The sequence below is a fragment of the Rhinatrema bivittatum genome, chromosome 10, assembly GCF_901001135.1.
Source record: "Rhinatrema bivittatum chromosome 10, aRhiBiv1.1, whole genome shotgun sequence".
NCBI classification, from domain to species: Eukaryota; Metazoa; Chordata; class Amphibia; order Gymnophiona; family Rhinatrematidae; genus Rhinatrema; species Rhinatrema bivittatum.
In genome coordinates, this window is record NC_042624.1 from 91,316,179 (window position 1) to 91,331,218 (window position 15,040).

The 15,040-nt window shown below is 42.9% G+C and overlaps 1 long non-coding RNA gene across 1 annotated transcript; it reads right to left on the reverse strand.

Moving 5' to 3' along the window:
* Nucleotides 1-249: 249 nt before the first annotated feature.
* Nucleotides 250-14,221, reverse strand: LOC115100372. The gene is made up of 4 exons (XR_003859044.1): nucleotides 14,163-14,221; nucleotides 11,903-11,934; nucleotides 7,250-7,302; nucleotides 250-380 (listed from the first exon to the last, which is right to left on the reverse strand). It is a non-coding gene; the product is annotated as an uncharacterized LOC115100372 (long non-coding RNA).
* Nucleotides 14,222-15,040: the final 819 nt, after the last annotated feature.

Below are 15,040 nucleotides of genomic sequence, written 5' to 3' on the forward strand. Positions count from 1 at the left end.
TACCAAGTAAGTCTGGGAACCAGGGCCCTCGAGGAGCGAGTACCCCTAGTAAGTCCGAGAAGGCAGAGTAGCTTAGGTATAGTAACCCGAATCCATTGGTAAGTCCGAGGAGGCAGAGTATCTTGGAAAGTCGAAACAAGTCCGTAGTCATTCCCTTGCTAACTCGATGTGTTAGCAAATTCCAAGACCTTATATATCCGTCGTGGGTGACGTCATCTTCAGGGGATGCTCCCGAGGTTCGCACCATCACTAGTACTTCAGTCAGGGCCGCGCCGAGCACGCACCCCTAGGCCTCCAGGAAGCATGGCGGTTTGCAGCGTTCAGCCGGTCTGGGGACGCCAGATGACTTCGGTAGAAGAACGCCACAGCAGCCAATCTTCCTGCGGATGAAGAGGGAGGCACCAAAGAGGTAAGGAGGGCAGAGAGAGGGCGTCGGGAACCGATGGACACAACACTTAGCAGTACTTGTTTCAGCGATGGCACATCAGGCGGGGAAATCCAAGGGGATACCTCCTCCTCCTCCCCATCCTCTTTTGCATCTCTCTATGCTGACACAGATTTCATAGAATCCAAATATCTATAGCATTCATAGTAGCACCATTACTTATCATTAGTACACCCACATCAATATACCCACACCCACCACCAGTACTCTCACAGCCACCATCAATATACCCAATAGGGATGTGAATCGTTTTTTAACGATTTAAATTATTGTTCAATAATTTTAAAATCATCATTAATCGGTAAGGGACTCAATACAATAGGAATTCCCTCGATTTATCGTGAAAAATCGTTAAATCGAGTACGGGAATTATTTGGGGGGAAAGCGGGAAAACCAGCACACCAAAACAACCCCTAAACCCACCCTGACCCTTTAAAACGAATCCTTTACCCTCCCGAACCCCCCCAAAATGTTAAATTACCTTGTGGTCCAGTGGGGGGGGGGGGGGGTCCCGGCACGATCTCCCGCTCTCGGGCCATCGGCGCCATTTTGGCTACCACTGATAAAAATGGCGCCGATGGCCCAATAAAAAAAAACCCACCCCGACCCTTTACAAATTACCCCTTTGCTTCTCCCACCCTCCCGACCCCCCAAAAAACCTTTTACATGTACCTGGTGGTCTAGCGGGGGGTCCAGGAGCCATCCCTTCAATCATACCCTCGGTGCCGGTGCTGCTGGACTGGTTTCAAAATGGCGCCGATCGCCTTTGCCCTCACTATGTCACAGGGAGCGACGGTCGCTCCCTGTGACATAGTGAGGGCAAAGGCGATCGGCGCCATTTTGAAACCAGTCCAGCAGCACCGGCACCGAGGGTATGATTGAAGGGATGGCTCCTGGACCCCCCGCTAGACCACCAGGTACATGTAAAAGGTTTTTTGGGGGGTCGGGAGGGTGGGAGAAGCAAAGGGGTAATTTGTAAAGGGTCGGGGTGGGTTTTCTTTTATCGGGCCATCGGCGCCATTTTTATCAGTGGTAGCCAAAATGGCGCCGATAGCCCGAGAGCGGGAGATCGCGCCGGGACCCCCCCACTAGACCACCAGGTAATTTAACATTTTTGGGGGGGGGTTCGGGAGGGTGGGAGAGCAAAGTGGTCATTTGTAAAGGGTCGGGGTGGGGTTTTTTTTATCTGCTCAGGCCTCACTAAAAAATTAACGATGTAAATTGGAATCGGAACCGATTCCAATTCACATCTCTAACGATCCGATTTTTTTCTCCCTCCATCCGAACCTGATCGTTAAAACGATCGGGCACACGATTCACATCTCTAATACCCAAACTGACCACACAAACAGCAAGTAAACAGAGTCTTAAGCAGCAACCAGACTCTCAAAAGAGCAGGTGCACACAGAAAGACAACAAAGCTAGCATATAACTCATTAAAAAAAAAGAAACTGATACATAGAGAAAACACACAGCTGACAAACACTGAATAAAGAGAAGATAAACAGATAATTACAAACACTGAGAATTATTTCATAACAAACTGCTTGCCACAATCTCTAGCACTAATCACCAGTCCAACCACTAGGTCTCAAAAGACAGGAGAGATTTAAATTCCGTGAGTAAAAGAGCAGATTTAAAAGTATGTGCACATGTTAGATGACATATGCTTGTTCTTTGCTAATAAATTAAGTTAATATGCACATAGTTGCCGACCCTGTCCCATTACACCCTTGAAATGCATACATTTATGCACAGGATCAGTAGTATATGCATATCCCTGCCCTTATGAAAATTCATTTGACCTGAGCAATTGCTATATTCTTGCATATTTCCCAGTTTTATGCTCATAAACCCCACATAGGTCTTTGAAAATTCTCCCCAAAGTACTATATTAGTAATTATATAAAAACAATAAATCTCAATGGGGAACAAGATGGCTGCCTGTTGAGAAACATGCGAAGAACCTCCTCCGATTACTGCTTCTTCTTTGTTACCTTCTGTTCAAATGGCTCACACTAAGGGGTAGATTTTAAAAGGTTGCGCTCAGGCATACATGTGCACGTGCTACCCGGTGCGCGCACATGTATACCCGATTTTATAACTTGTGCACGCAGGCGCGTGCAAGTTATAAAAGCCAGGGTCAGCGCACGCAAGGGGATGCACAATTGTGCACCTTGCACGCGCCGAGCGGTGCTGCCTTTCCCCTAACCTGACCTTCCCACCTCTTCCCCTAACCTTTCCCCCCTAACCCTACTCTAAACCCCCCAAAATGTTTGTTTTACCTTTTGTGCCTGCCACCGGGCAGGCGCAAGTTGTGCACGCCCGTAGGCTGCCGGCACGTGATCCCTCGATACAGCGGCAATGGCCACTGTGTTGCAGGCCTCTGGCCCCACCCCCATCCCCGGACCGCCCCTGGTGACGGGCTTTACGTGCATCACCAGGCCTTTTAAAAATAGGCCAGGTGTGCGTAACCTTTTTAAAATCCGGCCCTAAGCGAAAAGGTAAGTTGAGGGAGAATGTTACCAGTTCTCCCTTCTTGGATCCTTTCCAACCTTGGATTGAGGGGTTTCTTACTGCAACGCCTGTGGTAAGCCCGGTTACGACTGCCATTGTGGGGACTGACGATGAGCAGAAGTCACTGCCACCAGCTGCAGAGATCTTTCTCAGCCCAGGTGCGCCAGCTACATGATCTCCTCCTTTCCATGATGAACCATTCCCATCACATATTTTGCTGATTTCTTTGGAAAAGAGTCAGGGAGTTGCTTATTTGTCGAGAGTGATCACAGAAGAGGCAAGCACCCATTTTTCTCCTCTTACAAATATGGCTTTGGATTCAGCTGGCGTGTATGCCCCATCATCTGGGACTTGTGGTGTGGTCCCTTCTTTGCCTTAAACTCCAATATTGCACCCCACCCAGATAGTGTGGAACCTAGTGTTTCTTGGAGTGCAGGTGAAATGGTGAATGTTTTGTCCGGTAAACTTGCATTGAATAAACCTTTCTGTGATCACTTTGAATGCACTTTGGAATTCCTTAGTGACTCTTGATACTTCAATTTCATCACTAACTAAAGTTATCCTGGAGACTAAAAATTACACTCTTTTTAATTCCAATTTACTTTCATCACATGGAACCAGGTTTGATGTTTTGGACATTCGAGTTACAGCAGTAGAAAATGTTCAGCAAAATCTGGTTCAATCTGATCAGATATACTTTAAGAAGCTGGAGAATATTGAAATTCTCTTCAAAGTCTCAATTTGAGGATATTAAATTTTCCTATTATTAAAATTGATTCCTCCTGTAGACTTGTTTAGGAATTATATTTCTCAAGTTTTGAAAATTCCAAGTGCAGCAATGCCTGTAATAACTAAGGCATATTATCTACCTCAAGCAGAAGATGTTCCAGATGGAAATTTACCTCAGGATACTTCTCTGGATCTTACTAATATTCTTGAAACTTTGCAGTCTACAGAAATTTCACAAAGAACTCTTTTGGTGACTTTTGCTTTTTCCTCTGGATCGTAATCTTCTTAAATTTTTCTTTCACAATCATTCCTTATTATATTATGGTAAAATGTTATGGATATTTCCAGACATCACTAGGGACACACAACTTCTTAGGAGAAAGTTCCTTTCTATGCATTCCAAAGTTATTTCTAAGGGGGGGTTTATTTGTTTTATGATACTTTTCTAAGTTTAATATCAAGCTTTTTTATGTCAATTATATGTTCTACGAACCGTCTCAACTTCGGTCACTCCTAACATTAAAGAACCTTAGACAGAAGGAAAACAAAAAGTAGAGCATTTTCTTTTGCATGAACAGTTCTATGAAAATCAGCTGATCAGAGGAGAAAGGTTGACTATATGAAGTTTACAAAAAAGGTAAAAACATGGTTCTTTCAACAGGCCTATGGGTAGAGTTTGCCATGGTATTATATAGAATTGTTTTTATTAAATTATGTTTTTATTATTTTGGTGGATTTGTATGTTTGTATGAAATTTGAATGTAATCACGTAATTCAAGCAGAACAGGAATGTTGAAGGAAACAGAATCTACATTTTATAAATAAAACCAAAGAGGACCTGGGTCCAGCAGGTCTTTACTTGGTTTAGGTAAAACTACTATTGCTGCCACTTTCATTGTGGCTGGGTTCAAAAAAGGTTTGGATAAGTTCTTGGAGGAGAAGTCCATTAACTGCTATTAATCAAGTTTATTTAGGGAATAGCCACTGCTGTTAATTGCATAAGTAGCATGGGATCTTCTTGGTGTTTGGGTACTTGCCAGGTTCTTGTGGCCTGGTTTAGCCTCTGTTGGAAACAGGATGTTGGGCTTGATGGACCCTTGGTCTGACCCAGCATGGCAATTTCTTATGCTCTTAGGGGTAGATTTTAAAAGAAGCGCGATCAGCCTACTTTTGCTTGCGCATCAGACTCAAGCAAAAGTACGCTGGATTTTAGTAGATACGCGCGGAGCCGCGCGTATCCACTAAAATCCTGGATCGGCGCGCGCAAGGCTATCGATTTTGTATAGCCTGCGCGCGCCGAGCCGCGCTGCCTCCCCCCGTTCCCTCCAAGGCCGCTCCGAAATCGGAGCGGCCTCGGAGGGAACTTTCCTTTGCCCTCCCCTCACCTTACCCTCCCTTCCCCTACCTAACCCACCCCCCCGGCCCTGTCCACACCCCCCCCCTTACCTTTGTCGGGGGATTTACGCCTCCCGGAGGGAGACGTAAATCCCCGCGCGCCAGCGGGCCTGCTGCGCGCCGGGCCGCGACCTGGGGGCGGTACGGAGGGCGCGGCCACGCCCCCGGGCCGTAGCCACGCCCCGTACCCGCCCCCAAAACGCTGCCGACACGCCCCCACAACGCCGCGCGCTCCGGCCCCGCCCCCCGACACGCCCCCCTCCGAGAACCCCGGGACGTACGCGAGTCCCGGGGCTCTGCGCGCGCCGGGAGGCCTATGTAAAATAGGCTTCCCGGCGCGCAGGGCCCTGCTCGCGTAAATCCGCCCGGTTTTGGGCGGATTTACGCGAGCAGGGCTCTGAAAATCCGCCCCATAATACTGAAACTATACTTATCCAGCTAAACAGCAACTACTTTATATCCAGCTACGTTCAAGCAGCTTTCACTTAGGGGGTCATTTTCCAAAGGTATCGCATGCGAAAAGGGACTTTTCGCGTGTGATATCTAGATCGGGGCAGGTTCTGGGCGGCATCCACAATGGAAGGGAAGGAGTTGGGGTGAGACCGGGGAGGACGTTGCAAAGACATTGCTGATGGTGAAAAGGTAAGGAGCCTTATCGCCGTCAGTAATGCGACCAATAGCGCCACCTTTCATGGTGGCGCTATTGGTTTGCAAAAGCCGGCAGCGATCGCACCACGGTGGTGCGATCACTGCCGGCTTTCGCAGGCCTGCCCCCCACTTCGCCCCCCACCTCCCGTTACCGCCAGATTTTCTAAGTTCTGTGAAATTAGAAATCCAGGCCTTAGCTGGATAAGTCACTTATCTGGCTAAGCAGCCTTAACTGTTAAGTTAATTGGATAAGTTAAATCTGTGATACAGCTGGTCTAACTTAGCTAGTTTTAACTTATCCGGCTACGTAGAGACTTATACATGGATATTCAGAATAATAGTCATGCAGCTGAATATCGTATTTAAATTAACCAAATAAGTCTTACCTGGTAAATTTAAATAAATGTTTATTTTATAATATTGTGCCCAATAAATTTTCAAAGTCATTTATGCACATAAAACCTGGATCTATGTGGGTAAATGGCTGTATTAAATTAATTTGGGTTCATTGTGTTTAAAAGTATGCATGCAACCTGGTTATTCATGTACTTTCATGTGAACCAAACAGTGGATTGATTTAGCACTTACAAAGATACTTTTTTACTTTAAAAAATATGTGCATAAGTATGCATGTATAATTTATATCCTCCAAAAAGGAGGTATAAGTATAGTGAATGTGGGTGCATACTCTGCTAATTGCCTGAGTATTTTCAAAGTGACATTACGCCTGTAAGTTTGCTTTCAATATACTCAAAGTATGTATGTACAATGTTCATGCATAGTTAAATACTATGGGCCTGATTTTAAAAAGCATTTACATGCGTAAAACTGGGTTTCACTTGAGTAAGGGGGTAATTTTAAAAAGGAGTTACGCGCATAAATGTAACTACTATTGTAGCAATTTTCAAAAGCCATTTACTCACGTAAAGTACACTTATGTGAATAAATCCTATGGATGATTCAATGGCATATATTGTAGCAATTTTCAAAAGCCCACTTCCTCGAGTAAAGTGCATTTACATGCGTAAAACCCAGATTTACGCATGTAAATGCTTTTTAAAATCCGCCCCTTAATGCATTTTACCTGAGTAAGTGGGCTTTTGAAAATAGCTACAATATATATCATTGACTTGTCCATAGAATTTACTTGTGTTAAATACACTTTGCTTGAGTATATGGCTTTTGAAAATTGCTGCAATAGTAGTTACATTTACGCATGTAATTCCTTTTGAAAATTACCCCCTATGGGCCTGATTTTAAAAAGCATTTACTCGAGTAAAAACCAGGTTCACTGGAGTAAATTCACTTTACTTGAGTAAGTGGGTTTTTGAAAATTGCTACAATATATGCCATTGACTTGTCTATAGGATTTACTCACATAAGTGCACTTTACTTGAGTAAATGGCTTTTGAAAATTGCTATAATAGTAGCTACATTTACGCATGTAACTCCTTTTGAAAATTACCCCCTTAGATTAGATTGGACAGTACAACTAGATCATCATAATATACATACCATTTCTATGTCATGTATGTACTCATTGCCTTAGGTCTTCTCTTAATTTATTACTAAAAAAAAGAAAAGAAAAAAGAAAACTATGCCTTATTTGTGGTATTCAGGAAATAAAAAATTCAAGACATTGAATTTTCAGCATTGCATGTATATGAGAACCATTTCATAATTTAGCTCTACCATTGAGGATTAAAGGCTATAGGGATGAGCTTATTGAAGAAAAAAAATGATCTCATAATCATCCAATGAGTCTTTTATGTGCCCACTTATGAAACATTCAAGTATAATGTAGTACTTAGAAATCGCATAATTTTAAACTGAGTACAGTGAAAACACTACAGTATGAATGCTAATTCCTCAGCAAGACGGAACTAGAATATCTTGGTGTTATTAATATGCATTCCTTTCAAACAGCGCAGAAAAAGAGAACCACTGTTAGGTTTAGCTGTCCTCTTGCCCAAACTGATTTCTTATGAAATCATGTCATGGGCTGCCTAAATATTTAAGTATAAAATATGTAAGACCTTTGTTACAAAATGTGCCAGGCTACATAAGGTGTTTACACCTGATAATGGGAAGATGATTTAACAATGCACTATCATACAGATGAATTGCAGCTGATTGCAAAATTACCAGCCCACCTGGAGTCATGCCCAACTGCAATGGACACACTTGGGTATATTGTAAATTCTAAACACTTCTTAAAAATTAATTTGAATGCATGTGAAGCAAGAGGATTGCTAGCATATTGCTATTATGTTCACATTCATCTCATGAATTTAGCCATGTTGTTCACATCTTTTGAATATCACCGTGCAATGTTTAATTTTAATGAACATGGGTTAGACAACAGAACTTCCTGCAGAAAGGATTTAGACTGGGGGAGGGGAGAATAAATGATAAAAGCCACAATACAGGCCTTTTGAATTAAATAAGAGGGGAAGGTGCTACCATGTTCCTTTCAGGCCCACAGGATGAAGCCTGTATGATGACTAAAGGGGAAAGAATATGCTGCTTTCAGATTTAAAGTGAGCTGATAGCAGCTAGCTCAGTTTCTATAGGACAGAAGTACTGGAAGAAGTTTCAGAATTTCATATGGAGAAATCAACTGAACATGGTCCAGATTCATAAAACATTTTCACACATAAGCATAGAATGAGTCCTCATAGAATTGAAGGATACGGTTACAGAATCAGGCCCATATAATTATTTTTTAATATGTAAGTCAGAATGGCCAGAGAATTCACACAGGCTAGGCTCTGGCTGGATATTCATGAACCTTTATTAATTCACAATAGAAAACAACTCTGCATATCTTCACAGACTATAAACAAAGAAGCAGTATCACAACTTACAGTCACTCAGTCTGGGCCTTTCTTAAGGTTTCTCCTGTTTCCCTAGGGCCTCCTCCCAGAACAGGATTCTTTCTTGTCTGAGGCTTAAGGTGGGTTGCGCCAGATCTCTGGGTCCAGTTCCTTAAGGTATTCTGGGGTTTTCTTGTAATATACCCTTTCATATATCCTCCCCCTCAGCTCAAACTTCTTAGGTTGAGCACTTGCCCTTACTAAGGGTATATTCCTTTGAAGACCCCTGTTTCTTTCTTCACTCTCAGTTCAAGGCTGAGGCTGCTTAACCTGCTTAAGGTTTCCCCTACCCATGTCACTTTGAAAACCAGTCTAGGGTTCTTGGGGTGCCTGCTGTTCCAATTTGGCTTGACTGCCCTTAAGCTGACCCCACAGGATTTTAAACTAAGGACAATTGTGCCCTAAAACCACTGGATAAGGGTAGCTTCTGTAAATGTGGTGAAGAGAATAAAAAATAAAATAATGAATTTGAAGGGGCTGTGTAAGTGCCAATAATGCCTGCATTGAGTAAGGTGCTTAGGAACCATGGCAACGGGTATCCAGGGAAGCTATTACCTTAACAACAGAGCACTGGTCACCTGCTCACCTGTAGCAAAGTCTAAAGTAATGGTACAAATTATAGCCAAATTACTATTTTGTTTAAAGAATTAGTATAATTGGGAATACATTTAAATTAGTTAATAATTTTCCTTTTTACTAGTCTCTTGAACCAAGTGTTTGGGTTTTTTCTGCTCTTTTTAAGAGGAGATTTCTGTTAATTACTAGTCTATCACAGGTGGGACAGGTACTTTTCTTCTTTATGACATCAGCAATATTCCTTTAGTTTTCTCTGCATGACAAGTTGGTCAGTGAGGGTGTTGAGCTGGGAAAGGTGACAGAGAGAGAGCCTGCACTGCTGAGTAGAGATGTGAATCATGTGCCCGATCGTCTTAATGATCCCTTACCTTCCCCCACCCTCCCGAACCCCCCCAAAACTTTTTACGAGTACCTGGTGGTACGAGTACCGGGTTCGGCTAGAGGGGGGAAAAAATCTGACCCTGGGTGATGTGGGTGATGTGAATCGGAATTGGTTCCGATTCACATCGTTATTTTTTTTGTAGTGAGGCCCGACCCTTTAAAATTAACCCCTTACCTTCCCCCACCCTCCCGAACCCCCCCCCCCCCAAAAAAAAAACTTTTTACGAGTACCTGGTGGTCCAGTGGGGGTGCGGGGACCGAACTCCCGCTCTTGGTCCATCGGCGCCATTTTGGCTGCCATTCAAAAATGGCGCTGATGGCCCGGTAAAAAAAAACCCACCCAACCCTTCAAAAATGACCCCTTAGCTTCTCCCACCCTCCCGAGCCCCCCAAAACATTTTAAAATTACCTGGTGGTCTAGTGGTGGTCCCGGGAGCGATCTCCCGTTCTCGGGCTGTCGGCTGCCACTCATAAAGATGGTGCCGATGGCCCTTTGTCCTTACCATGTGACAGGGTATCCGTGCCATTGGCTGGCTCCTGTCACATGGTAGGAGCACTGGATGGCCGGCGCCATCTGTAAAGATGGTGGCGACCATCTATACGATGGCGGCGGCCATCTTTAAATACGGTGGCGGCCATCTTTACGATGGCGGTGGCCATCTTTAAAGATGGCGCCAGCCAGCCAGTGCTCCTACCATGTGACAGGGGCCGGCCAATGGCACGGATACCCTGTCATATGGTAAGGGCAAAGGGCCATCGGCGCCATCTTTATAAGTGGCAGCCGATGGCCCGAGAACGGGAGATCACTCCCGGGACCACCACTAGACCACCAGGTAATTTTAAAATGTTTTGGGAGGATCGGGAGGGTGGAGGAAGCTAAGGGGTCATTTTTAAAGGGTTGGGTGGGGGTTTTTTTTATCGGGCCATCAGCGCCATTTTTGAATGGCAGCCAAAATGGCGCCGATGGACCGAGAGTGGGAGATCGGTCCCCGCGCCCCCACTGGACCACCAGGTACTCGTAAAAAGTTTTGGGGGGGTTCGGGAGGGTGGGGGAAGGTAAGGGATTCATTTTATAGGGTCAGGGTGGTTTAGGGATTTTTTTGGTGTGCCGGTTTTTCCTGCCCTCCCCCCTCCCCCGATTTACGATTTTTCACGATAAATCGGGGGAATTTCTATTGTATCGCGACTCTGAACGATTTTTGACGATTTAAAATATATCTGACGATTGTTTTAAATCTTCAAAAAACAATTCACATCCCTACTGCTGAGCTCTGTTATTTATTTATTTATACTGTGTAAAACACCTTAAAAACCATTTAAGAAACACTAAGAGTGAATGAGAATGAGAGTGATTATTAATGTTTGACTGCCAAAGGTAAGAAAATTACTTTAGTGAGATTAAAGATAAAATAGCTGAAGCGTGGATATTTTCTCAGCTTTTATAGTTAGCTGAATGAAAGAAAATTTTGAAACTGATTGTGTGATATCATAATTACCCTGAAGTTAAAGCCCTATTAGAACCAGACAAATATTGCTGCCTATATATTTTGCTGTACACCTGAAGATAAATGTGACTGCTGCTGAATTCCAAAGGAATATTAAAAGCACTTTTGGCAAAAGTGTTAATTTTGGGCTTCAAGACTTCTTATTTTCAAAACCTCATTTCCATTCAAATACAGCTATCTGAGGATTGTTTGAGGAAAGAGTGTCTGAATGGGTGTAAGGATCTCATGTGCTATTTAAGTAAAGGGTGTCTGCTATAAAAATACAGTTTATTCTTATCCACCTTTCCTAGACCTATCTAGGGAATTGAATTAAACTTTTTATTGTGAAGCTAGTAAACAAAGTACACTAAGATAACAACCTACTCATAGCTAGTAATATTCAAGAAAGTGAAAATTGACAGTCTCAGGGAGACAGGTTTCTTTACTGATTTATTAAAGTTAGGATAGTAGGAAATTGTTCCAGAGACAACGTAGTCAAGCATAAGAGATGTCCATCCAGAAAGAACTGTAGCCTCCAAAACTTTTCATCTTTGTCCAAAGACAGAATACGCAAGTCATCGCGGGAGTTATAGATAAGTGACCAACGATTACCCGTGTAAAAGAATTAAAGACTTTAAAACCGTGGAATCTGCAAACACTATTCAACTTATTAACAGAGAACTGATATTAGAAACATTAGTGGTATTAGTATTATTATAGTAATATATTTATCATTTTTACTTGAGGACCCTGAAAGTTGTTAACCTCAGTAAAAAACAAACATTTAAATATTTAATAGCGTGGTAAATATTTTATAAAATAAATAGAATTTGAAATATTGCTATTCTTACCTGGAAGTAACTTGTTTGGAATGTTTTAAAACCTGGTACCAAAGGTTAAAATATATTTGTGTCATAATTCATGTTTTTACTTGTTTCCCAGTAAACCATATTCTCAATTACCAGTTTAATAAATTTAACTTTAATAATACAAAGTGTCAAAATAATCTTTTCTTTTGTTGGTGAAACTTCAATGAGGAAAGTTGTAAACTGTTAACTTATGTGACCGTGCATAAAAGCAGTTTACAATTTCCGAAGTGGTTTACACTTCCATAAACGTTTGTCCTGCTGGTGTTGTCATAAGGATCTAACTGGTGGCATACAGCTGACTGTCGCCATGGACACAGATCAGTGTCACCTTCTCATTGATATCCTGACTATTGATCTTATAAATAAGTATCTTACTACACCCTGAGGCCAATATTCAGTATGTCATTTAGAGGACAAGATATCCTGCTATAGTTAGTCAGAAAACTTGTCCAGAGTATTCAGTGGGATACATATCCCGCTGAATAAAATTTATCCAGATCCATATAGCCAGATAACTTTAACCCGAACCAGCTATTGATTGAATATGGCCAGTTAGGCCTAAAGTTATCCAGCTTGATATATGGGTAAATAGTGAGTTATTTTCAGAGATATCCGGATAAATAGTGCATCTTAAAAAAAAAAAAAAAAAAAGGTTGCAGGCCTCCTGGCCTGATGCTCCACATCCCCCCACCACATATCTCTATCCCCCTCTGCTATACCAAAAAGCTGCCCAATACATTGCAAACTTTCATACCAAGATTGTTTTACCGGGAAGGGAGGTCCAAGCCAGAGGCAAACTTTAAATTTCCCTCCTCTTCCTCCAACTCCACAATCATCCCCTCTCCCCCACTGACCCACCTATTATCTGTAAAAAACATCCCCCTTCTCCATGCCTGAATCGCTGTTGTCTACATTCCCGGCTGCACACAGCATAACTTCAGTTATTACCTACGTAACGCTTCCAGCTAGCTGTCAGCTTTTCCACAGAGTTCTTTGTCAGTGTTGTGTCCGTCGGTGCTAGACGGCTTCGCCCCGTTTGCCTCACCTTGTTCACGGCTCCTCCCGCTTACCTAGGAAAGATGGCTACCGCCATGTCTAAAAAGCCGACCTCTCCAGCGTCCCTGGAATGGCTATGGTGCAGCCTCCCGCCATGTTCCTCCCAGGTACCTACTAGGGTGCGCACGCGCGTGCCACCCATGTCTTTATTCCAACCTTGGCGCGAACCTCAGGGGCGTTCCCCCTTACTGACGTCACACCATCCGGGTATAAAACCTATTCTAATTTGCTAGCTCACTGAGTTAGCAAGGACTCGAATCCGTTCCCATCTACGCTACTCTGCCACTTCTGTGCTGCCGCTGGAAGCTCTCTCTCTGCCCTTCGAGGTAACTGCTAACCTGGGTACCCGCTCCTCAGGGGCCCTCTGCTTTATTTCAAGTGCCTTACAGGGAACAGGTACTCGCTCCTCGAGGGCCTGCTCTCCCTGCCTCGGTGTCTGCATTATCTTCTTCAACCTGGTGGAATCGCCAACCTACAGCTATCATCTAGTGAGTAATCTAACTCTCAGTCTATCTCATCCACAGTACTACATTGCTGGGAAATCTGCTTCGGAACCTCCCTATACCAACGGGGTGAGAAAGGCTCCCTCTGTTGAGGTCCCTGAGACTGCTACTACCAGACTGCCTCACTACTTCCACCTCTGGTGGACTCTTCAAGCTGTATAATAAAGAACTAACTTTGTGTCTGTGCGTTCTGAGTCTAGCCCAGTACTGTGGCTCCTCACGGGGCTCCTCCCCATGGGTGTGGTCATCTGCCACACTACCCAAGGATCCACACAAACACCGCTTAACCATAACAGTCAGTAATTAAAGATCAACTTACAGGATAACCTGAGGGGTGAATCTATGACAGACCATGTCCCCCAATGGCACCGCATTGCTGTAATTGATATTATGGAGCATTTTGTGAATTGGGCTAAGGCTTCAATGGCCCTGCATCCCCAAAAAGTATTACATTGCTGTAGCATGATCCTATTTAGTGTTTAGTAAAAGGAAATTCAGCATGCAAGGTGAGAATATGTTAGTAATTGAATTGTTGAATAAAAATGACCTATGCTTGGCCATTTCCATCCAATAAAGATCATCTTCATGAATAACAATGTGAGAGTTGTCTCTTATTAATATGATAGGAAATTTGGGATGGGTGCTTATTTATAAATAGTCTAGATGAGAGGAGGTAGTCATACCTGAGATGGTTGTATCCACTGTAGTTGGGCATGAATCCAGGTGGGCTGGTAATTTTGCAATCAACTGCAATTCATCTACATGATAGTGCATTGTTAAGTCATCTTCCCATTATTAGGTGTAAACAACCTTATGTAGCCAGGAACATTTTATTACAAAGGTCTTACTTTTTTTTTTTTTTTGCTTAAATATTTTGTCAGACTATGGTATGATTTTCATAAAACATCAGTTTGGGCAACAGGACAGCTAAATCTAACAGTGGTTCTATTTTTCTGTATGAAAGGAATGCATATTAATAATGTCAAGATATTCCAATTCCATCTTGCTGAGGAATTAGCATTTATTCTGTAATGTTTTCACTGTACTCAGTTTAAAATTATGCTAGTTCTAAGTACTACATTATGCTTGAATGTTTCATAAATGGGCACATAAAAGACTCATTGGATGATTATGAGTTCATTTTTTTCTTCAATATGCTCATCCCACAATTTTATTTTATTTTTTTTACTTTGAGGGGTAGAGGAAGGATATAGCCACTGCTGGCCTGCAAAGGTTATTTTCCCCCACTTATCCAGCTAACTTTAGACATGTGTTTTTTTCAGACCACCATTAGCCATGTAAATTATTTCAGCTAGCCCTGAAGCTGGATATATTTTGGCCATACCTCCAGAATGCCCCTATCTTGCCTCTATTTTATCAGGCTAAGTTTTAGCCGAATAATGACTTTCCTGGTTAAACTTAGCCATTTGGTGGGGCAGGATATTTAAAATCCTAGGTTTGTCCATCCAAGTCCCGAACTTAGGCAGACAAATCCTTTTGATTATTGACCCTTGGTGGATGAAGACCAAATAATTATACAATGCTACAGTAGAGAAGTGCA